Source organism: Monodon monoceros, unplaced genomic scaffold (genome assembly GCF_005190385.1).
Source record: "Monodon monoceros isolate NGI ecotype Baffin Bay Population unplaced genomic scaffold, NGI_Narwhal_1 Super_Scaffold_10, whole genome shotgun sequence".
In the NCBI taxonomy this organism is placed as follows: domain Eukaryota; kingdom Metazoa; phylum Chordata; class Mammalia; order Artiodactyla; family Monodontidae; genus Monodon; species Monodon monoceros.
In genome coordinates this window covers 27,770,163-27,794,753 of record NW_021703766.1, presented here as the reverse complement: position 1 = coordinate 27,794,753, position 24,591 = coordinate 27,770,163, and the positions used below count along the sequence as shown (strand labels likewise).

The following is a 24,591-nucleotide window of genomic DNA, read 5'->3' as shown; positions in this document are numbered from 1 at the left end:
CACACACACACACATATATATATCCCCTTCTCACAAGTGGTAGTATACTGTATATAGTGTTTTTTATCTTGTTTTTTTTAATTTAATGTAATTTGGAAATCTTTCCACATCAAAACAAAAAAATCTGCCTTTTTTCTTTTTAACAGCTACATAGTATTTCAGTGCATGGCATAATTGATATAACTGTTGTTGGGCATTTAGGTTGTTTCTCATCTCTTGTTATTTCAATCAGTGCTGTAACAAATATCCTTGTTCAAGCATCGTTTTTGCCTACGTGAGAATCTTTGGGGAAAATACCCAGGAGTGTGTTTGCAAGGTCAAGGGGAAAATATGCAGTTTGAACTTTGATAAATCTGGCAAATTACCCTCCTTAAGTGTTGTACTAATTTTCACTCCCACCAACATGTATGAGGAGGCCAGCTTCCCACCCATTCCCCAACACATGTTATCAAACTTCTCCATATTTGCAGTCTGGTAGACAAGTAATGGTGTCCTATTTTTTTTCATTTCTCTTATTATGAATGATTTTGGGCATCCTTTCAAATATTTAAGGCTCACTTATAGTTCCTTTTCCATAAACTGTTCATATCCTTTGCATACTTTTCCATTGAGTTGTTGGTGTTTTTCTTATTGAGCTGTAAAAGCACTTTACATATTAAGGAAATTAGCTCTTTGTAGTATGAGTATACTGTCATCTTAAGTGGCTACATAGTTGTCCAAAGAATGGCTGAACCGTAATCTTTGTTAAACATTTAATTGGGTCTTGTTTTCTCCTACTACATATGGACTGTTTCCTCTGTTTTATATTAAAAAAACAAAAGGTAACATTTTAATTCTTTCCATAGCCCTTCCCAGAATTCCTGTCAGGGAAGGAAGTATTTCTGGAAAAATACCTTGATAGGATTGGAGTGGGTGGGACCTGTGTGCAAAGAGGTCAGCAGGGACCGGGACATGTCGGGGCAGGGCAGACTCGTGGCATGGAGCATGTTTATGGGCTGGGAGTGCAATATTTGCCCCTGAAAAGAAGGAAGAAGGAGAGAGGAGAGAAGGGAGGATGAGGAGAAGGTAGAGAGAAGGTAGGCCACACAGGAAGAAGACCCCCAGAAACTTCTTGGGGGTAGGATAGCCAAAGGGCATTTTCGCTAGGGTGATGCCCCTACTTCCTGCGAGGTGGGTAACTGACAGCACAGACTCCAGCACAGGCTCCATTCTGCAACCATTAACCCGCTCAGCACACATTTGCTGAGTTTCTACATGCCAGGCCCTGCACTAGGTACTGGGCTACAGCTAGGAGTACGACAGAGTCCCTGCCCCGGGGAGCTGATGTGCCAGTAGAAACAGACAGTACACAAGTACACAAAGATGTGCGGTAGACATCAGGTAGTGGTGACTATGGTGCAGGAGGACAAGGCAAGCAAAGGGGCAGGCATGCTGGGGGCAGAGGGAGGGTTGTGTTTGGAACAGAGAGGCCAGGCATGACCTTTTCATAAGGGGCTCTTGGGACAATTGAGGGGAGTGAGGCAAGGAGTTGTGAACCATGATGGTGCCTGGAGTGGAGAAGGGAGGGGAGGAGGGAAGGGAAGGAGGAGTTGTTAAACTCACAGTTGTTTAAGCCTCTTATGAGTGAATTTTTTACCTGTAATTTAACAAAGGGCTGGACCTGGATCAGGAGCCCTCTGTCCTAGGAGCTCTGCCTGTGGGGAGGCCGTAAGCTGCCCCAGGCCATGGTATTTCAGGTGTCTGTCTGAGCCAGTTCATCTGTAGCAGGAAAGATGGGACTGCCCAGGTTGACATCCAGCCTTGTGGTGAACATCCTGGTGACCAGAGCTCTGCTCGCAGTCTGGATGGTTTCCTTCAGCTCCACTCCCATATTCTAAAGCAATATATGGACTTTAGTTTTATTTTTAATTTTTTTATTGTGTTAAAATACACATAAAATTTCCTATCTTAACCATTTTTAAGTGTACTACAGTTCAGTGCTTTTAAGGACATTTACGTTGTTGTGAATCCATCACCACCGTCCATCCCCATGACTCTTTTCATCTTGTAAAACTGAAATCCTATGCCCATTACCCAGTAACTCCCCATTCTTCCCTCCCGCCAGCCCCTAGCAACCATCATTCTACTATCTATCTCTATGGATTTGACTACTCTAAGTATCTCCTATAGGTGGAATCATACATTATTTGTCTTTGGGGGACTGGTTGATTTCACTTAGCTTAGATGTCCTCAAGGTTCATCTATACTGCAGAATTTCCTTCCTTTGAAACGCTGAATAATAGTCCATTGTGTGTATAATCACATTTTGCTTATTCATTCACCCATCAATGGACACTGGGTTGCTTCCGTGTTTTACCTATTATGATCAATGCTGCTATGAACATGGGTGTACAAATATCTCTTCAAGGCCCTGCTTTTAATTTTCTTGAATATATATCCAGGATCCAGGGTCATAGGATAATTCTATTTTGAATTTTTTGAAGCACCTCCATACTGTTTTCCACAGCGGCTACACCATTTTACATTCCTACGAAAAGTGTACAAGGGTTCCAGTTTCTCCACATCCTCACCAACACTTTTTGTTTTCTGGTTTTTTGATAGTTGCCATCCTAATGGGTGCGAGGTGGCATCTCATAGTTTTGATTAGCATTTCCCTAATGATTAGTGATGTTGAGCATCTTTTCATGTGCTTATTGGCCATTTGTATATCTTTGGAGGAATGTCTGTTCAAGTCCTTTTCCCATTTTTGAATTAGATTGTTTTGTTGTTGAGTTTTAGGAGTTCTCTCTATATTCTGGATATTAATTCTTATCAGATATATGTTTTGCAAATATCTTTTCCCATTCTATGGGTTGCCTTTTTACTCTGTGGGTAGAGTCTTTTGATGTATGATTTTTAAAATTTTCATGAAGTCCAATTTTTCTGTTTATTCTTTTGATGTCTGTGCCTTTGGTGTCATCTCCAAGAAATCACTGCCAAACCCAGTGTCACAGCTTTCATCCTATGTTTGCTTCTAATAGTTTTATTATTTTAAGTCTTACGTTTGGGGCCTTGATCCATTTTTGGTTTTTTTTTTGGTTTGTTTGTTTGTTTAAATTTTTATTCATTTATTTTTGGCAGCGTTGGGTCTTCATTGCTGCACGTGGGCTTTCTCTAGTTGCGGTGAGCAGGCTTCTCATTGTGGTGGCTTCTCTTGTTGTGGAGTCCGCCTTCTCTAGGCGCGTGGGCTTCAGTAGTTGTGGCACTTGGGCTCAGTAGTTGTGGCTCGTGGGCTCTAGAACACAGGCTCAGTAGTTGTGGCGCATGGGCTTAGTTGCTCCGCAGCATGTGGGATCTTCCCAGACCAGGGATTGAACCCGTGCCCCCTGCATTGAAAGGCGGATTCTTAACCACTGTGCCACCAGGAAAGTCTTCCTTGATCCATTTTGATTTAGTTTTTATATATGGTGTGAGGTAAGGGTCCAACCTCATCCCTTTGCATGTGGATATCCAGTTTTCCCAGTACCATTTGTTGAAAAGACTGTCCTTTCCCCATTGAATGGTCTTGGCATTCTTGTCAAAAATCATTTGACTATATATGTGAGGGTTTATTTCTGGGCTCCCTATTCTGTTCCACTGGTCTGTATGTCTGCCTTTATGCCAATACCACACTGTTCTGATTACTGTAGCAAGTTTTGAAATCAGGAAATGTGAGTCCTCCAGTTTTATTTTTTTTTCAGGATTGTTTTGACTATTTGGGGTCCCTTGAGATTCCATATGAATTTTAGGATGTGTTCTTTAATCTCTGCAAAAAAGAAGTCATTGGGATTTTGATAGGAATTGCATCGAATCTGTAGATTACTTTGGGTAATATTGACTTCTTTTTTTAAGGAAAATACATTTTTAGTTTTAGTTTTTTAATATTTTCTTATTTATTTGGTTGCTCCAGGTCTTAGTTGCAGCTCTCCAGCTCCTTAGTTGTGGCACGTGGGCTCCTTAGTTGTGGCAGGTGGGCTCCTTAGTTGCAGCTCGCCGGCTCCTTAGTTGCAGCACATGGGCCCCTTAGTTGCCGCTCACCAGCTCCTTAGTTGCAGCTCGCCAGCTCCCTAGTTGCGGTATGCGGACTCCTTAGTTGTGGCATACGAACTCTCAGTTGTGGCATGCATGTGGGATCTAGTTCCCTGACCAGGGATTGAACCTGGGTCCCCTGCATTGGGAGCATGGAGTCTTAACCACTGCACCACCAGGGAAGTCCCAATATTGACATTTTAACAATAGTGAGTCTTCCAATCCATAAACATGGGATATGTTTCCATTTATTTATGTCTTATTTAATTTCTTTCAGCAACATTTTGTAGTTACATTGTACAGATCTTTCACCTCCTTGGTTAAGTTAACTTCTAATTATTTTATTCTTTTTGATGCTATTATAAATGGAATTGTTTTGGTTATTTCCTTTTCAGATTGTTATCTTTCATATTTAGAAACACAACTGATTTGTTTGTGTTGACTTTGTATCCTGCTGCCTTGCTGAATTCATTTATTAGTTCTAACAGGTTTTTTGTGGAGTCTTTAGGGTTTTCTACATAGAAGATCCTGTCATCTGCAAACAGATTATTTTACTTCTTCCTTTGCAATTTGGATGTCTTTTATTTCTTTTTCTTGCCTAATTGATCTGACTAGAACTGCCAGTTCTGTGTTGAATAGAAGTGGTGAAAGCAGGCATCCTTGCCTTTTCCTGATCTTAAAGCAAAAGCTTTCAGTCTTTCAACATTGAGTATGATGTTTGCTATGGGCTTTTCATATATGACTTTTATTATGTGGAGTAGTTTCCTTTTATTCCTGGTTTGTTGAATTTTTTTTTATCGTAAAAGGGTGTATAATTTTGTCAAATGGTTTTTTCTGCATCAATTGAAATGATTGTGTGGGTTTTTTCCCTTCATTTTGTTTTTGTTTTTTGTTTTTTGTTTTTTTTGCAGTACACAGGCCTCTCACTGTTGTGGCCTCTCCCATTGCGGAGCACAGGCTCCGGACGCGCAGGCTCAGCGGCCATGGCTCACGGGCCCAGCCACTCCGTGGCATGTGGGATCTTCCCGGACCAGGGCACGAACCCGTGTCCCCTGCATCAGCAGGCGGACTCTCAACCACTGCGCCACCAGGGAAGCCCTCCCTTCATTTTGTTGATGTGGCATATTACATTGACCAATTTTCATATGTTGAACCATCCTTGCATTCCAGGAACAAATCACACTTGGTCATGGTGTATAATCTTTTAAATTTGATGTGCTGAATTTGGTTTGCTAGTATTTTGTTGGGGATATTTGCATCATTGTTCATAAGGGATATTAGTCTCGAGTTTTCTTTTAGTGTCTTTGTCTGGCCTTGGTATCAGGGCAGTGCTGGCCTCCTAGAATGAGTTAGGAAGTGTTCTTCCTCATCAGTTTTTGGGAAAACTTTTGGGAAAAGTTTGAGAAGGATTGGTATTAGTTCTTTTCTAACTTTCTGGTAGAATTCACCAGTGAAGCCATCAGCTCCAAGACTTTTCTTTGTTGGGAGATTTGTTTTATTGCTGATATATCTCCTGACTAGTTATAGGTCTATTCAGATTTTCTACTTCTTTGTGATTTAATGTTGGAAGGTTTTGTGTTCCTAGGAATTTGTCCATTTCATCTAGGTTATCCAGTTTGTTGACATACAATTGTTCGTAGTATTCTCTTACAATTCTCTTTATTTCTTTAGAATTGGTAGTGATGTCCCCACTTTCTGATTTTAGTAATTTGATTCTTCTTTTTTCCTTAGTCCAAAAGGCTTGTCAATTTCGTTGACGTTTTTGAAGAACCAACTTTTGGTTTTATTGATATTCTCTATTATTTTTCAGTTCTCCTTTTCCTTTATCTACACTCTAATTGTTATTATTTCCTTTCTTCTGTTAGCTTTGAGTTTAATTTGCTTTGCTTTTCTAGTTCCTCAGGTTGTAAAGTTAGGTTGTTGATTTGAGACCTCTCTTGTTTTTTTTTTTTTTTTTTGCGGTATGCGGGCCTCTCACTGCTGTGGCCTCTCCCGCAGCGGAGCCCAGGCTCCGGACGTGCAGGCCCAGAGGCCATGGCTCACGGGCACAGCCGCTCCGCGGCATGCGGGACCCTCCTGGACCGGGGCACGAACCCGTGTCCCCTGCATTGGCAGGCGGACTCCCAACCACTGCGCCACGAGGGAAGCCCTCTCTTGTTTTTTAATGTAACATTTATAGCTATAATATTTCCCCTTAGCACTGCTTTTGCTGTGTCCCATAAGGTTTGGTATGTTGTGTTTTTGTTTTCATTCATCTCTAAGCATTTTCTAATTTCCATTGTGATTGCTTCTTTGATTCATTGGTTGTTTAAATGTGGGCTGTTTTGTTTCCACAATTTTGTGAATTTTCCAGTTTTCTTTATGTTATTGATTTCTAACACCATTGTGGTCAGAGCCTATACTTTGTATGATATCTATTTTTTAAAATCTATTGAGACTTAATTTGTGCCCTACATATGGTCTATCGTGGGAAATACCCCATGTGCAATCAAGAATGTGTATTCTGTTGTCATTGGGTGGAGTATTCTGAATATATCTGTCAAATCTTATTGATTTATTGTATTGTTTAAGTCCTCTATTTCCTCACTTATCTTCTGCTTGATTATTCTGTCCATTATTGTGAGTGGGTATTAAAGTCTCCAACTATTATTGTTAAACTGCCTATTTCTCCCTTCAGTTCTGTCAGTTTTTGCCTTGTATGTTTTGGTGGTCTGTCATTAGGTATGTAAATGTTTATAATTGGTATATCTTCTTGCTGAATTTAACTTTTTATTAACATATAAAGTCCTTCTTTGCCTCTTGTAACCTTTTTTTGATTTAAAGCCTACTTTATCTTATATTAGTACAACCACTCCTGCTCTCCTTTGGTTACTATTTTCATGGAATATCTTTTTCCATCCCCTTACTTTCAATCTGTTTTTGTCCTTGAATCTCAAGTGAGTCTCTTGTAGACAGCATATAGTTAGATCATGTGTTTTTATCCAGCCAATCTCTGTCTTTTGATTGGAGAGTTTAATCCATTTACATTTAGGTTATTACTGATAAGGAGAGACTTATTTCTGTCATTTTGCTGTTTGTTTTTTATATGCCCTATAGCTTTTTTGTGCCGTATTTTTTGCATTCCTCTCTTTTTTTGTGTTTAGTTAACTTTGTGTAGTGAAATGTTTAAATTCTTTCTTAATTTTGTGTATATTCTATGGCTATTTTCTTTGTGGTTAACATGGGGATTACATTTAACATCTTAAAGTTATAACACTCTGATTTGAATATAGTGGCTTAACTTCAATAACATACAAAAACTCTGCTACTTTACAGCTCCATCCCCACTGCTTTCTGTTGCTGATGTTACAAAATTACATCTTTATACATTATGTGCCCCAAATATAAAATAATAATTTTTAAAAAACACATTAGTCTCCCAGTTTATGTAGAAAGCAAGATTTGGAATTACAAACAAAAGTTACAGTACTGTATACTAGCCTTTACACTAATAATTGTTTTTCTTTACATGTAATAGTCTCTTAAATCCTGTAGAAAACCAAAAGTACAGTTACAAACTATTGCTACAATAATACTAGCTTTTATAATTGTCCATGTACTTACCGTTATTTATATCTTTATTTTTCCTTATGACATTGAGGTACTGTCTAGTATCCTTTCATTTCACCCTGCAGGACTCCCTTGAGCATTTCTTGCTGGGCACATCTAGTGGTCTAGTGGTCATTAATTCCCTCAGCTTTTGTTTATCTGGGAATGTCTTGATTTCTCCCTTTTTGGTTTTTTTTTTTTTTTTTTTTTTTTTGGCTGTATCAGGTCTTAGTCGCGGCACGCAGGATCTTCTTTGAGGCATGCGGCATCTTTCGTTGTGGTGAGCAGGCTCTTTGTTGCAGCGTGTGGGCTTCTCTCTAGTTGTGGTGTGCAGGTTTGTTTTCTTTCTCCTCTCTGGTTGTGGCACACAGGCTTCAGGGCGTGTGGGCTCTGTAGTTGTGGCACGCAGGTTCAAGAGTGGGTGGGCTCTGTAGTTTGCAGCACGTGGGCTCTAGTTGAGGCACACGAGCTCAGTAGTTGTGGCATGCAGGCTTAGTTGCCCCACGGCATGTGGGATCTTAGTTCCCTGACCAGGGATCTAACCCATGTCCCCTGCATTGTAAGGTGGATTCTTTACCACTGGAGCACCAGGGAATTCCCTCTCCCTTACTTTTGAAGGACACTTTTGCCGGATATAGCATTCTTGGCTGACAGTTATTTTCTTTTTGCACTTTGATGTATGGACCTACTGTCCTCAGGCCTCCACAGTTTCTGAGGAGAAATCGGCAGATAGTCTTATTGAGGAGCCCTTGTATTTGATGACTCACTTCTCTCTTGCTGCTTTCAAGACTCACCCATTGTCTTTGGTTTTTGGAAGTCTGCTTATAATGTGTCTTGGTGTGGGTCTCTTTGAGTTAATTTTACTTGGAATTTATTGAGCTTCTTGAATGTTTATATTCAGCTTTTTCATCAAATTTGGGAAGTTTTTAGCCATTATTTCTTCAATTTTTCTCTCTGTCCTTTTCTGTCTCTTCTTCTGGGGCTCCCATAATGTGTATGGTGGTCCACTTAATCATGTCTCACACATCCCTTAAGCTCTGTTCACTTTTCTTCATTCCTTTTCTTTCTGTTTCTCAGCCTCGATAATTTCCTTTGTCCTATCCTGAAGTTCCCTGTTTCTTTCTTCTGCCTGCTTAAATCTGCCTTTGAGTCCCTCTATGAATTTTTCACTTTAGATACTGCATTTTTTCAGCTCCAGAATCTCTTTTTGGTTTCTTTTTAGGTTTTCTATCTCTTTATTGATATTTGCATTTTGTTAACACATAATTTTTTTGACTTTCTTAGTTCTTTAGGCATCTTTAAGGCAGTTGTTTCAAAGTCTTTATATCTGTCGTTACATTTTTTTAAGAGACAGAGTCTTTTGAATTGATCTTTTCCTTTCAGTGGGCCATTGTTTCTTTTGTATGCTTTGTGATTTTTCTGTTGTTGTTGCTGAACACTGGACATTTGAATCTAATAATGTAGTAACTCTGGAAATCAGATTCTCCCCCTTGCCAGGGTTGCTGTTTTTTGGTTTTTGGTTTTTGTTTATCATTTTTGGTTTTTTGTATCGTTGTGAACTGTCTCTGTGCCCAAGATCAACCTGAGGTGTTAACTTAATGCCTTCTTATGTCTTTTCATCTCCTTATGTCTTTGCTGAGCCTTTCCTTGGGCATGTGCAGTCACTTTGTAATGTTCCTCATATGTGCAGTTGTTTCTGAATGTCCTAGTCTTTAATGTCTGGCTTCCAAAAGGGGAAAAGCAAAATTGAAGGAGGGAACAAAAGGCACAGGCCCTTTAAATCGCCCGGAGGTCAGTTCAGCTGGAGGGGGAGGGGCTTGCCACCACGGAGCAGGTGGTGGAGTGACAACAACGGCTGCCTGCTTCTGTCTGCACCTCCGAGATCAGAAACAGCAGTCAACGATTATGGTACAAATCTCCGGGATCTGGAGGACAGGGTCCTTTTTACCCACCCTCGCTCCTGCAAACTGCGTGCAAGCTGCTCCAGGAACATGTGCATAGCTGGCTGCCACAAGACCGAGGGGTGGGGGGTGGCTACCTACTACTGTACTAAGAGCTGAAATTGACCAAAATGAACCCAGAAAAATTTTTTTATTGGAGTAAAGTTGCTTTACAATGTTGTGTTAGTTTCTGCTGTACAATGAAGTGAATCAGCTATATGTGTACCTATATCCCCTCCCTCTTGGACCTCCCTCCCACCCTCCCATCCAACCCATCTAGGTCATCACAGAGCACCAAGCTGAGCTCCCTGTGCTATACACTAGCTGTCTATTTTACACATGGTATTGTATTTATGTCAAACCTAATCTCCCAATTTAAAATTAACCGAAATTTAAGAGTCCAGATTAACCCTGGAAGCCGTAAGCTTTCAACAGACTCTGGAGTTCCAAAACAGTTATACCAGATTCTGCTCGTATGATTTTTGTCTAAGTGAGGAGACAGATTCCTGGTGCTTCCTACTCTGCCATCTTCCCCGAATCCTCACTGGAACCATTATTTTCAAAATGTTTGAGACCGTGTTGCTAAATTTCTCTCCTAGAAGACTGTGTGGATATAGAGGTTTCAGGCAGCTGGAAAACTGCCTGATCCCTCAACACCCATCTCCTGTGGGGAGGGATGGAGCTTGTACCATCACGAAACCCCAAACCCCCATCAACCCCTTGCCAGGGCGGTTCCTTCTGCCCCTCATGCCAAATGGAGGGAGGACTCAAATCATGGTGAGCTGGTACTCTGAGGTATTCAGATCTTGTCACTGCATCTTGTTTGAAGAGAGAAATAGCTTGCCGTTTTATTGGTCTCACAGTAGTCTTTTCCCTAAGTTCTTGAAGGTGTCCTGTGCATTTCTCAGCCTCAGAATTCTCTTCTTGAAATGGGCAGGTAAAGGTTTGCCTCGTTAGAGACTTACACGGTAGAGTCAGCAGGGTGATGTTTAGGAAGTGCATGGATGAGGCAGTTGGCTGAATCATAAAGTGAGAGCAGCTGTCCTCTTTTCACTTCTCTTTAATCCTTCCTGTTGAGTCAAGGAGAAAGTCTCAGTTGGCTGCTAATGTCTGTAAGGCCTCTTACACTCCTGATCACCTTTTCCACAATGCGAGGCCAGGCCTCAGGCCATAGGCAGCCACGCCCAGGTCCTGTTCAACGGGCATCATTTTGGTTTTGTTTCCCTTGGGTTTCTCTTTTAGGGGTTACCTTCCATGCAGGGCAAATGATACTTTAAAAAATTGAGTTCAAAGTGAAATGATTTCTAGAAAATTTTTAAGGAAACACTACTCAGATTCTCAGATCAGGCAAAAATGTCCTCCAACATGGGTAAAAAAGTCTTGGAAATTGTATTTCTATCCCTAAAGGGTAAGGTTGTGGGAAAGTTCACGTTATATATTTCCGCAATGTTTAGAACTTTTCAAATAGTGCAGATTATATTTTATAGCAGAAAAATAATCAAGAGCTATGGGAATGATCATTTCGTTTGGAAAGAAAATCGTTGGTTGAAGGTAGTATGGTGCTTCAGTTAGGAAAGCGCCTCTGGGTTCAGCAGAGGTTTTAAATCCACTCTTTGCTTCTTGACTTCCCAGAGTCCATTTCTTCATCTGTAAAATGAAGGCCATATCTGCCTTGAAAGGTTGACTGAGGATCCACTGAGGAAATGCAGGTGGAATACTGTAGCATGATGCCCAACCTGTGCTGAGAACCCAATATATGAGATTAGCATCAACTAGCATCAGCTGTGGGTGGGCAGTCCCCCGTTGTGCTGTAATCTTTGTATGAAGTATTGTCCGCCATCCTCAGAATGACCCTGTGAAGAAGATGCAAAATCATCATGCAGATGAGGAACATGTGGTACAGGGATGTTAGGAAACTTGCCCTACGTTGGGCAGCACATGTTGAAATCCGGATTTGCACCCAAGCCTCCTGACCCCAAAGGCTCTTTTATCAGCTCCACAGACCCCTGTGTGATGGGCTGATATTAACCCTGCTTGACATACAAGCGAACCATGGTCCAGAGAGGGCAGGGACTTGCCTGCTGTCACCTAACAAGTCAGTTTGGGGCAGTGGGGCTCAGAACTGAGGCTCCAACCAACCAATCCCCTAACCCCCAGTCCCAGCCCCAAGCCTTTCTCCTACCCGTGTTTTGTGTGTCTGGTCACTGTCGGCTGGCATGGGACAACATCGGTCAGATGATCCATCCCGGAAGCAGAATTCCTCTTCTAACTTCAAAGAGTCCAGCTTTCTGGTCACTGATCTTTGGTCTTCTTTCACTTTCAAAAAACTGTATTCAGTTTAAACCATACAGGTAATACATGACTAAATTCTGTTTGCAGAAAGCTAAACACCTTATACATCATGCTAAAATCTCCATTACTCACTGCTTCCCGCCCCAGGTCTGTCCTCTCCCAGTTTGAGGTAACCAGTTGGGTGTGTTGCCTTCCAGAACTTTATCTAAGCCTTCGTATTAAAAAAAACAAGCAAGGTAATTCCCTGGCGGTCCAGTGCTTAGGACTCTGCACTCTCACTGCCGTCGGGGAACTAAGATCCCACAAGCTGTGCTGCGCGGCCAGAAAAAAAAAACCTAAAACAAAACAAAAAAACAACAAAAAAACCCCCAAAACACTTAAATTGGGCTCACTCACTGCGAGGCCCTGTTTTAAGTGCTTTACGTGTATTAACTCGTTCACACCCCTGTGAGGAAGGTACTGTTATTATCCTTGTTTTATAGATGAGAACATTGAGGCTCAGAGAAGCTATACAACCTGCCTGAAGCCTCACAGCCTGAAAATGGTGAAAAGTTTAGTCCCAAACCTAGACAGCCTGGCTCCAAAATTCATGCTCTTACCCTCTAAGTTATAAAAACATGTTATTATAGAACTGGAGTATTGGTGTTATGTTTTATATGTATTCTTCAGACAAATGATGTCGTATTATGCATATCATTATACGTGTGTCTTGTCTATTCAGTAATACATATGGAGGATCCAGCCGCATCAGTGCCCTTCATGCCCATAACCCAGAGGTGTGGTAAACCAAACTATGTTAGGTTATGAGTTGTTCAAACGCAGCTGCAGGATTTTCTTATGTAGTGCACTCTGTGCCTTGCAGGCCATGTGGCTCTCCCTGTAGATTTCTGCCAAGCAGTTTGGTTGTAGAGTCAAAGGGCGGACACATTTTTTTTTTTTTTTTTTTTTTTGGCTGTGTTGGGTCTTCATTGCTGCACACGGGCTTTCTCTAGTTGCGGCGAGCGGGGACTACTCTTCGTTGTGGTGTGCGGGCTTCTCATTGGGTGGCTTCTCTTTTTGTGGAGCACGGGCTCGAGGCGTGCGGGCTTCAGTAGTTGTGGCTCACAGGCTGAGTAGTTGTGACACGCGGGCTTCAGTAGTTGTGGCCCTCAGGCTCTAGAGCGCAGGCTCAGTAGTTGTTGCAACGGGCTTAGTTGCTCCGTGGCATGTGGGATCTTCCCGGGCCAGGGCTCGAACCCGTGTTCCCTGCATTGGCAGGCGGATTCTTAACCACTGCGCCACCAAGGAAGCCCAAAGGCCGGACACGTTTTAGAAATCATTGCCAATTTGCCTTTGAAAGCGGGCAGACCAATTTCCAGGCTGTGAATTCGAACCTCAGGATCTAACTTCTCTCCTTTACATCCCGAGCCTTCTTCATCCCCTCCTTGTCACTGGAAACAAGCTTCCTGGTTTCCAGTGACAAGGAGAGAGAAGCCTTGTTGGATTTGGAACAGGGACCTCCCAGGCCCAGGCCTGAGGCCCAGAGTGCAGGCTTGCGCCACCTCCACAAGGGCTTTGAGGCAAGAAGATGTTTGTTCAACTGTCAGCTCTGCGATTGTCTAGCTAGTGACCTGGGGAGGCCCCCTCACTGTTGGGAGCCTTGGTTTGTGCTTTGGTAAAGCATGTGACTGCATTTTAAGTCCTGCAGGACCTTGTCATTGTGAGGGAAATAAAGATTATTGTTTTCAAAGGAACAGTATTCTCCTATGTCATCATCACCCCATGGAAATGTGCTGTGTCAAGGACCCCTCTTGCCCGCTATGCCAGCTTTTGTGGGTGAGGGAGGAGATGGCCGCTGACGTCCCCCTGAAGATAGCTCCCGTGTGGCCTCATGAGAAGAGGGTGATTCCTGGGGTGGGGCTGTATCGGTCCCCCAGAAAGAGCCCACTGGGTCAGTCTGGTCCCACTTCTGCTTCTTATTTGCTGTGAGTGTCAGCAAGGCCTTCCTTTCTCGGGACCTCTGTTTCCCAATCTATAAAATGGGCCTGGCATGGACCCCACTGCCAGGATTCTTCCAGCTCTCTTCCCCTTTGCATCTGGGCTCAGGCATCCTCTGAAGCCTCGGACTATGATCAGCCGCCCTGGGGGAAGCAGAGGCCCTGGGTTCCCGGTCATCAGCCCTGCAGGGCTTGGCGTGGAGGATTCCCAGAGGGCTGGAGGGCCTCTGTGGACTCTGGTCCACCCTGGGGTCCCCAGGCCTGACCTGTCCACTCAGTCCTGAGAAACCAACTTCAGTAGCACTTTCTTTTCTCAATTTCGGTGATATTTTGGTCCAAATGTCTTGAGTGGATGTCGTGGCCGGGGGTACTGACCCCGCCAACCGCATCCTTCCTGACCCTGCCGTTAGCATTGGCAGCCTTCTTAGTTCTGTCCCTCTCTTCCCACTGCCTGGCCTCAGTCGCCCCCTTCTGTCCTCTTTTCTCCCCACCCGGGCCCAGGAGCTGGGGCAGAACCCCGGGGTCTGCCAGTGCCCGGGGAGGACAGGGCTTCCAGCCTCCCCCAGACCCTGATCCTCGGCCTGACCCTCCCAGACAGCCCTGGGAACAGGGACAGCAGGTGGTGTCCCCCTTGTAGAGATGAGGAAACAGATCCCAGCAAGTGGGAGGGGTGCTGCCAGCACCTGTTACTCCTGAGCCCCAGCCTCAGGCGGGCTTCCTCTCCATCCAAGCAGGGAGAGGGAAGAAGCAAAAGGGCAGCAGCCAGAAGTATGTGACTCAAACCATATCCTCTCCTCCCTCCCTCCCTTCCTTCTACCCTGTGCTAGGGGCTGGGGCTACATAGGAAACAACAAGAACAACAACACTGGTAATAATAGCTAATGGGCCAGATGCCGTGTCAGGGGTTTTGCCTGCTGCATCTCCCAGCGACCTTGCCAGGTAGCTATTATTACCCCCAAGGCTGACCCGGCTGGGGTTCCCTCTCACCAGTCTCCTGGACCCCCTCATAGGCCAGTCCCCCTTCCCCCACCCATTGTGGGTGTAGGCCCACTAACACCTGCACCCCGTCCTGAAGGATTGCCCTTGTCTGATAGGAATGCCCCTCCTCCACCCCATAGGCATGGCCCGTAGCCAATGAGTGGCAGATGTGGCGGATATGGGCGGGGGAACAGCGCCGCCCCCTCACCTCTTGGCAGGACAAACTCTGGAGTGTTGTTCACATTCCCAGAGTTCCCTGTGGTCAGGCTAAAGCTAGACTGCTCCTGAAACCACATCTGTGCTTAACTTCTCCCCGCACCCCATCCTGCTTCCCTTCCCACCTTAATAAATAACTTGGACAGACACCCCTGTCTTGGGCTCTGCTTTTAGCAGCCTGACCTAGAACATCCCCATTTTACAGATGAGGACGCTGAGGTACCAAGCCATGGAGTAACCAGACCATAGCCACACAGCTGGTAACTGTGTAGTAGAGACTCAAATCCAGGGCCCTGGTGCCAAGGTATTTGCCCTTATCCACAATCAGGCAGCGTCCCTGCCCTGGAGGTGTACCCGGCTGCTGAAGGAAGGGCGGGCCAAGAGGAAATGATGATGCAGAGTGACAAGCCCTGCTGTGGAGGAGAAAGGAGAGATTGCTAGGGAGGGAAGCCCAATACTGGGGGTGCCACTCGGTCTGGGAAGGCAGCTGGGAAGACTTCCCTGAGAAGGGAGCAAAAGTCGATTGGAGCTGGGTCCAGAGGAGAAGGAAGAGTTTGCAAGATGGAAAAAAAGGGCAGGGCGTTCAAGGCAGAGCAGGGCATGTGTGCAAGGCAAGGGGTCGTGAAAGAGGATGCGGGGTGGGCATGGAAAGATCACGCCAATGGAAGCATGGTCACATGGCAGGGCAGCACGGGTGGTGTGAGGGGGCCCGGAGATGGCCAGGACCCAGACGGTGAAGGACCATTTGTTTATTCATCCTTTGAGCCTTTCTTCGGCACCTGATGCGGACCGGCTTTGTGGAAGTCATGCTAACGCGGTGCCACTTCGTCTTGCAGGTGGTGGGAAACTACAAGAGGTTTAGACAGAAATGAGGCCAGACCAGAGCTGAGTTGTTTGTTTGGGTTTTTTTTTTTTGCGGTACGCAGGCCTCTCACTGTTGTGGCCTCTCCCGTTGCGGAGCACAGGCTCCGGACGCGCAGGCTCAGCGGCCATGGCTCACGGGCCCAGCCGCTCCGCCGCATGTGGGATCCTCCCGGACCGGGACACGAACCCATGTCCCCTGCATCGGCAGGCGGACTCCCAACCACTGCGCCACCAGGGAAGCCCCAGAACTGAGTTTTAGAGACAACTCTGGCCAGAGGCGTGTGTGCTGGCGTGCGTGAACGTGTGCATGCCTGTGGACTGGAGGTGGGGGGTGTCTCCAGGCGCAGAGAGTAGCGAGGGCAAAGGCCCTGGGACTGGGGCAAAGGAACTGGCTGTGATTTCTCCACTCCACCCCCTAACCTCCACAGCAGTGGCGTTTCCTGGATGGCAGGAGATTCCCCAAGGGCACAGCGATGCAGGCAACGGAAGGGGCTCTCTGCTTAAAATTGAAGCCAGGATGGAGTGATCTTTTCATGCCCACCCCTCAGTGAGACTAGCACCCCAGCAAGGTCCCCTGCCCTTTTCCCTCTTGCTGTCTGGACCTGGAGTGGCAGGAGCACCGGACTGCAAACCCACACGCCTGGATTCCCTTGGCGTGCTGACTGTTTCTGATTGTGTGATTCTGGGCGTTTCACTGCCTCTCTCTGAGCCCCATGTTTGATCGCCCTATCCCAGGGATGCATTGGTGATTCTTAGAAGTAACACTTTTTTTAGCCGGAGATCCCGGTGCTAAAATGCAAATATGAAGGCTTGAGAGTTTATTGAGGTTTATTTTCTTTGTTCTATTAGCAGCGCTCTGCTATCCTGCTTTCTGTAGAGCAGTAATAAAATTTTATGCATTTGGGTAACATGAACCCATAAACTTAACATCATTTAAAATTTGTTATTTAAATTCATATTTAAATTTAAAAACTGCTAACCATGCATGGAGAAATTGATAGAAGCACAGTGACTAAGAATGTCTCTCTCATTCTTTGATGGCTACCCCAAACCACATAGATACCACCATAGGAGATGTGAAGGACAACCAGTATAGGCGAGGTAATAGATATATTCGATTTTTTAAAAATTAATCTTGTTTAGGTAATACATGCATACAACATAAAATTCCAGAAGTCCCCCTCCCTGGGGACAATTACTATTATGAGTTTCTTCCAGAAATATTCATGTATTTAGAAACATACACTTTTTTTTTTCTTTACACGAATGCGGCAAAGGTACCCTATTCTGCCCTTGACCTTTTTGAAAATGTGATGTATCTTGTTCCATATCATTCCACATAGTTCTGCCTCTTTCTTTTTAATGGCTGCATAAGATTTCATTGCATGGATGTGCCATAATTTTTCTTTTTTGTTTGGCGGCTTGGCCTGCGGGATCTTAGTTCCCCAACCAGGGTTTGAACCTGTGCCCTCAGCAGTGAAAGCGTGGAGTCCTAACCACTGGACCCCCAAGGAATTCCCAGGACCTTGTTGTTTATCTGTTCTTCTAGTACTTTCATGGTTTAACTTTTTACACTTAAATTTTGACTCCAAGTAGACTTTATTTTGGTATAATTTGTGAGACAGAAATCCATCTTTGTTGAAAAAGAGTATCTTTTAAATGTTCAAGGAATATTTTTAAATTTCTCATATACCAAGCCAAAAAGGGAACTCTCAACATATTCCCGAAAGCAGAAATTAGATAGGATTTATTCTTTGTACAGTATAGTAAAGCAAAAAATTAATGACCAAGAATTTTAAAAGAACTCACCCCTCTATTAAATGACTCAGTTCAAAATTATAATCTACTAGTAATCCAATATAAATTTGCTATAAACAATATAAATTTATGGAAATTGGCCAAAAGTTCTTTTAAAAGGAAAAAACTCAAAATGGCCTAAGGCATAAAGTTCAGAAGTTTAAAGAATAACAGTCTCAGTAAATCAGGGGAAAGAAATAAGAAAATAAAAACAAAAATTATAAAACTAGAGAAGGGAAAATTCTACAGAACTGATAAAAGAAAACAAAAGTTTGTTTTAAACATAAGAGATACCAACTGCTGGCAAATTTAATAAGGAAAGAAAGACAAAGTAAGAGAAACTAAATTAAGTACAAAAATGTGAAATTTAAAAGTACAAGAGGGAATTCCCTGTTGGTCCAGCGGTTAGGGCTCCGCACTTTCACTGCTGATGGCTGGATTCAGTCCCTGGTCGGGGAACTGAGATCCTGCAAGCTGCGTGGTTCAACCAAAAGAAAAAAGGACAAAAAAAAATATTATACACAACTGTGTGCTGCCTGCTAAGTGTGAACGTTCTTGACGAACTAAGAAAATTTCTCGGAAAAAACCACAAACTACCAAAAGTTAATTTAAAAATAAGTGGAAAACAACCAACACAGTAAGGGGAATGTTAAAGTTATCACATTGGATTTTTCTTTTAACTGTTCAAACCACTTGATGGTGTTGAGAACTTTGGCTTTTCCTCAGGGTGCGATAGGAAGGGGCAAATGTATGTGGCGTGAGTCATGTTTTAACTTGACCATCTGGCTCTCTGTGAAGGATGTTGGGGGTAGGCCTCCTGGCGCAGGAATCCAGGTAAGAAATGATGGTGCCAGGTCTAGGTAGCAGTGGAGGAAGTAAGGTTCTGTGATATGCTTGGAAAACTTAAGCCACCTTTGGCCTGAGCTTGAGGAAGCTTGAGGCCGCCCTTCACTGGAATGGGGAAGGGGGTGGGTGGGAGGGGCAGTTTGGGAGGGGAGATCAGGAGCTCAGCTTTGGACTGGGAAATTTTTTTTTTGGCCACACCCTGCAGCATGACATGCAGGATCTTAGCTCCCCAACCAGGGATCGAACCTGTGCCCCCTGCAGTCGAAGCATGGAGTCTTAACCACTGGACGGCCAGGGAAGTCCCCGGAAATTTTTAAATGCATAGGAGGCATCCAAGAGGAGTAGCTGTGAGAATTAAAATAGATGAAGCCTAAAGGCACTTGCCTGGCATTTACCAAATATTCGTTACGTTATCTGTTCAACTTTTTCAACACTTTCGCAGTGAAAATGTAGGTTTGTCCCAATAACACACACAGAAACATTAAACAAAAAGTAGAATAGGGGCTTCCCTGGTGGCGCAGTGGTTGAGAGTCCACCTGCCGATGCACGGGACACAGGTTTGTGCCACGGTCCGGGAGGATCCCATGTGCCGTGGAGCGGCTGGGCCCATGAGCCATGGCCGCTGAGCCTGCACGTCCGGAGCCTGTGCTCCGCAACGGGAGAGACCACAACAGTGAGAGGCCCGCGTCCCGAAGAAAAAAAAAAAAAAAAAATAGAATAAAGTATTTCCTCGGTGTGTATGAATTAGTTTTTAATTTGAATTTTCAGTCTCTGTCTGTCATACTTAATGCAGATATTCTCACTTATTGCCTTCCTAATTCTGTTTTCGTTTTAGTGTTTCACATTCTGTAGGGAACTTCCATTCATGTGAGCAGCACTGATGGTTTCTTGTGCTTACTCAGCACTGTGAATTTCTCTTCCTTACACATTGGGGAAATGTCTGTTCTAGTTTTTAATGTGAACGTTTTATGGCTTTGAAAAAAAAATTGAAATGCACCCGTTGAAAAGTTTTAATGGTACAGAGTGGTTCAGAAGAGAACGGTCGTCCTTCCGTATCCCTATCCTCAGTTGCTCAAGTCCCTTATATAAAATGGCGTGGTACAGTTGGCCCTCCGTATCCGCGGGTTCCACATTTGAGGATTCAAATCCACAGATACAGAGCGAACTGTACAGTGTAAAGGGCTCTCCTTTGCCTGGGTCCCCCAGGTTCCCTCCCCAGACACAATCCTGTCACCAGTTACTTGTGTAACCCTAGGGTTGGTCTCTACGTATGCAAATGCACACAGCACATTTAAAACATACATGTGCCATAGCTTTTAAAAGTTGAATTCACTTACTAGTATACTTTGGAGCTTTTTTCACTTAGCATGTTTTTGCTGTTCATCCATGTTGCAGTATGTATTGTTGCTTTGTTCCTTTTTATTGCTAAATAATATTCTATTGTATGGATAGATATACCATATTTTGCTTATTCATTTGTGAGTTTTTGGACATTTGGACTGTTTTCACTTTTTAGCTATTAGGGATGATAAACATTTGTGTACATGTTTTCATGTAGATGTATATTTTCATTTCTCTAGGATATAAACCTAGGAGTAGAAAATCGCTGGGTTATAACCCTCTGTTTAACATTTTAAGGAATTGCCAAACTTTTTCAAAGTGGCTGCACCATTTTGCATTCCCACCAGCAGTATATAAGAGTTCCTGTTTCTCCACATCCTCATCAACACTTGTATTATCTTCTCTTTCGTTACAGACTTTTGATGGGGGTGTGAAATGGTATCTGGTTGTGGTTTTAATTTGCCCATACAGAAAAATTTAATTTAATTATGGAACTAAAAAATAATTCTTAAAAAAAAAAGGAAATCCCCCTGGCGGTCCAGTGGTTAGGACTCCGTTCTCTCACTGCCAAGGGCCCAGGTTCAATCCCTGGTCAGGGAACTAAGATCCCACAAGGGGCGCAGCACAGCCAATAACAATAATAATTCTTTCCATTTAAAACACTTGTATTACTATGTGTTTTTTATATAGTTGATTTACATACAATGTTGTGTTAGTTTCAGGTATACAGCAAAGTGATTCAGTTACACATACATATATATACATATATATATTCTTTTTTTAATAATCTCTTCCATTATACCATTATAGGTTACATATGTGCTGTGTTTTGTTTGTTTTTGGCTACATTAGATCTTCGTTACTGCGCGCGGGCTTTCTCTAGTTGTGGCAAGTGGGGGCTACTCTTCATTGTGGTGAGCGGACTTTTTATTGTGGTGCCTTCTCAGTTGCGGAGCACAGGCTATAGGCACACGGGCTTCAGTAGTTGCCGCACGCGGGCTCAGTAGTTGTGGCATGCGGGCCCTAGGGTGCGCGGGCTTCAGTAGTTGCGGCGCGTGGGCTCAGTAGTTGCGGTGCACGGGCTGTAGGGCACACGGGCTCAGTAGTTGTGGCACATGGGCTTAGTTGCTCCACAGCATGTGGGATCTTCCCGGACCATGGCTCGAACCCGTGTCCCCTGCATTGGCAGGTGGATTCTTTTTTTTTTTTTGTATAGTATTTTTTTATAAATTTTTTTTTTATTTATTATTTTTAGCTGTGTTGGGTCTTCGTTGCTGCCTGCAGGCTTTCTCTAGTTGCAGCGAGCAGGGGCTACTCTTTGTTGCAGTGCGCGGGCTTCTCATTGCGGTGGCTTCTCTTGTTGTGGAGCACGGGCTTTAGGCGCCAGCGTCAGTAGTTGTGGCACGAGGGCTCAGTAGTTGTGGCTTGTGGGCTCTAGGATGCAGGCTCAGTAGTTGTGGCGCACGGGCTTAGTTGCTCTGCGGCATGTGGGATTTTCCCGGACCAGGGCTCAAACCCATGTCCCCTGCATTGGCAGGTGGATTCTTAACCACTGCACCACCAGGGAAGCACCTGGTACCATAAAGTTTTAATGACAGTTACTTTATAAAATGCCTTTGTTTGGAAGCCTCTCCATTATTGCCTGCCTCTCCCAATGAATAGTCTTTGATATAATTGCCTTCGGTTTTTTTCTTTTTATCTAATTCTAATTCAAAATGTTTATTATGAAATAGTTAAGGCATACAAACACTTGTCATATCTGCCATTTTTTGTCTAAAAGACCATTATTATAATTTTACCAAGTTCTCAGAAGTATCCTACTGTAATATATTTAAGGCATTGCCTTAAATATGTCTATTAACTTAGAGGGGTTTTTCCTTTCACTTTCTGTAGTCACAGGCAGGCTTGTCTTAGTCTGTTATAGCGGTTCTGGCAGTCTTAACAGAATACCATAGACTGGGTGGCTTACACAACACACATTTATTTCTCACAGTTCTGGAGGCTGGGAAGTCCAAGATCAAGGTGCCAGCAGATCCGGTGCCCAGTGAGGACCCTCTTCTTGATTTGCAGATGGCTGCTTCCTCCCTTTATCCTCCTCATGTGGCAGTGAGCAGAGAGAGGAAGCACATCTCTCCTGCCTTTTCTTATAACGGCACTAAACCCATCACGAGGGCTGCATCCTCATGACCTAATTACCTCTCAAAGGCTCCATCTCCAAACACCGTCACACTGCAGATTTAAGCTTCGTCATATAAGTCTGGGGGGAACACAAACATTCAGTCCATAGCAAGGCTTTATTTCAATTTGCTCATGCTTCTCTCCATTTCTTCTGTTAGAATTTGACAGTTTTCTTTTTTAAAAAACCATTATTACCTCAGTAGCTCTTCAACAGGCTGTGTTTTTTTTCCCCTTGTTTCTAACTACAGTACTTATCTCTGTTATATTAGAATATGCTCTCCTTTTTAAAAATTTATTTTATGAAGTGTAGTTGATTTATAATGTGTTAATTTCTGCTATATGGCAAAGTGATTCAGTTATACATATATATATATGGTCTTTTTCCTATAATTTTCCATTATGGCTTATTATAGGATATTGAATATAGTTCCCTGTGCTATACAGTAGGACCTTGTTGTTTATCCACTCTATACTAATAGTTTGCATCTGCTAATCCCAAACTCCCAGTCCATCCCTCCCCCACCACCCCTCCCCCTTGACAACCACAAGTCTGTTCTCTGTGAGTCTGTTTTGTAGATAAGTTCATTTGAGTCATATTTTAGATTCCACATACAAGTGATATCACATGGTATTTGTCTTCCTCTGTCTGACCTACTTCACTTAGTGTGATCATCTCTAGTTGCATTCATGTTGCTGCAAATGGCACCGTTTCATTCTCTTTTATGGCTGTGTAGTATTCCATTGTGTGTGTGTGTGTGTGTGTGTGTATATACATATATGTGTGTGTGTGTGTGTGTGTATATATATATATATATATATATATATACACCACTTCTTCCTTATCCATTCGTCTGTTGATGGACATTTAGGTTGTTTCCACGTCTTGGCTATTGTGAATAGTGCTGCTATGAACATAGGGGTGCATGTATCTTTTTGAATTATAGTTTTGTCTGGGTATATGCCTAGGAGTGGGATTGCTGGATCATATGGCAACTCTATTTTTAGTTTTTTGAGGAACCTCCATATTGTTCTCCATAGTGGCTGCACCAGTTTACAACAGTGTAGGCGGGTTCCCTTTTCTCCACACCCTCTCCAGCATTCATAGACTTTTTAATGCCGGCCATGCTGACCGATGTGAGGTGGTACCTCATTGTAGTTTTGATTTGCATTTCTCTAATAATTAACAATGTTGAGCATCTTTTCATGTGCCTATTGGCCATCTGTGTATCTTATTTGGAGAAATGTCTATTTAGGTCTTCTGCCCATTTTTTGATTGCATTTTTCATTTTTTTGTTATTGAGTTGTATGAGATATTTGTATGTTTTGGAAATTAAGCCCTTGTCCGTCACATTATTTGCAAATATTTTCTCCCAGTCCGTAGGTTGTCTTTTCGTTTTGTTTACAGTTTCCTTTGCAGTACAAAAGCTTGTAAGTTTGATTAGGTCCCATTTGTTTATTTTTGCTTTTATTCCTCTTGCCTTGGGAGACTGACCTAAGAACATTGGTACGATTTATGTCAGAGAGTGTTTTGCCTATATTTTCTTCTAAGAGTTTTATGGTGTCATGTCTTATATTTAAGTCTTTAAGCCATTGAGTTTATTGTTGTGTATGGTGTGAGGGTGTGTTCTAACTTCATTGATTTACATGCAGCTGTCCAACTTTCCCAGCACCACTTGCTGAAGAGACCGTCTTTTCCCCATTGTATATTTTTGCCTCCTTTGTCAAAGATTAATTGACCATAGGTGTGTGGGTTTATTTCTGGGCTCTCTATAGAATGTGCCCTCTTGGTGTGGATTGATCTAAAGTCTGGAACTTTGTTGTTACATTCCTCATACTTCAGAGATAATCAGTGCACACTACTCTCATCTTTTGCCTTTCTTCCGTTCTTCCGTGTACTTTTTAGCCATCTTTTTTCTTCTCTATTCCTTATTGTTAGATGAGATCTCTAAAGCTGTATTACGTAGGCATTTGTGCCAGAGCATCATTTTATTTTATTTTTTATTGAGATATAGTTGATGTACAATGTTATGTAAGTTACATGTGTACAACATAAGGATTCACAATTTTTAAAGGTTATGTTCCATTTATAGTTATTATAAAATATCAGAGCATCATTTTATTGTCCTCTTGGTGAGATAGTGATCGATGCCTCTGGGTTTTCTCATTAAGAAGAATGTTTGCTCTTGATTATTTAAAAACTTCTTCATGACGTATTAAGAGAGAAGACTGCACATTCTAACCTCTTTGGAGTTTTATTAGGAAAGGAAGCTGACATCTGTGGTAAGGATTATTCCATTTTCATCCAATAAATTAGCTGTAATAAGTCTGCTGAATTTGAGGAGCCTGCAGTGACGTCACTAGTCACTGTAAGGGGAATGTTCAAGTTGGAAGAGGAAGAGGGGCATCCTCTGGGCCAGATACGGCGGGAGGTGACACCAGGGAGGGCTGGGCTGTGAACAGTCCAGGGACAAAAAGAATCTTGGTTGGGGAAGAAGAAGATCTGTACCTGAAGACGAGAGACTGTTTCT

General features: G+C 43.2%; 1 protein-coding gene across 4 annotated transcripts in view; it reads left to right on the top strand.

Annotated features, from left to right (window-relative positions):
* The window catches only part of NLRC5 (NLR family CARD domain containing 5), an 88,731-nt gene that overhangs the window by 4,485 nt on the left and 59,655 nt on the right, over positions 1-24,591 (top strand). The gene's annotated exons all lie outside the window — the stretch shown is intronic.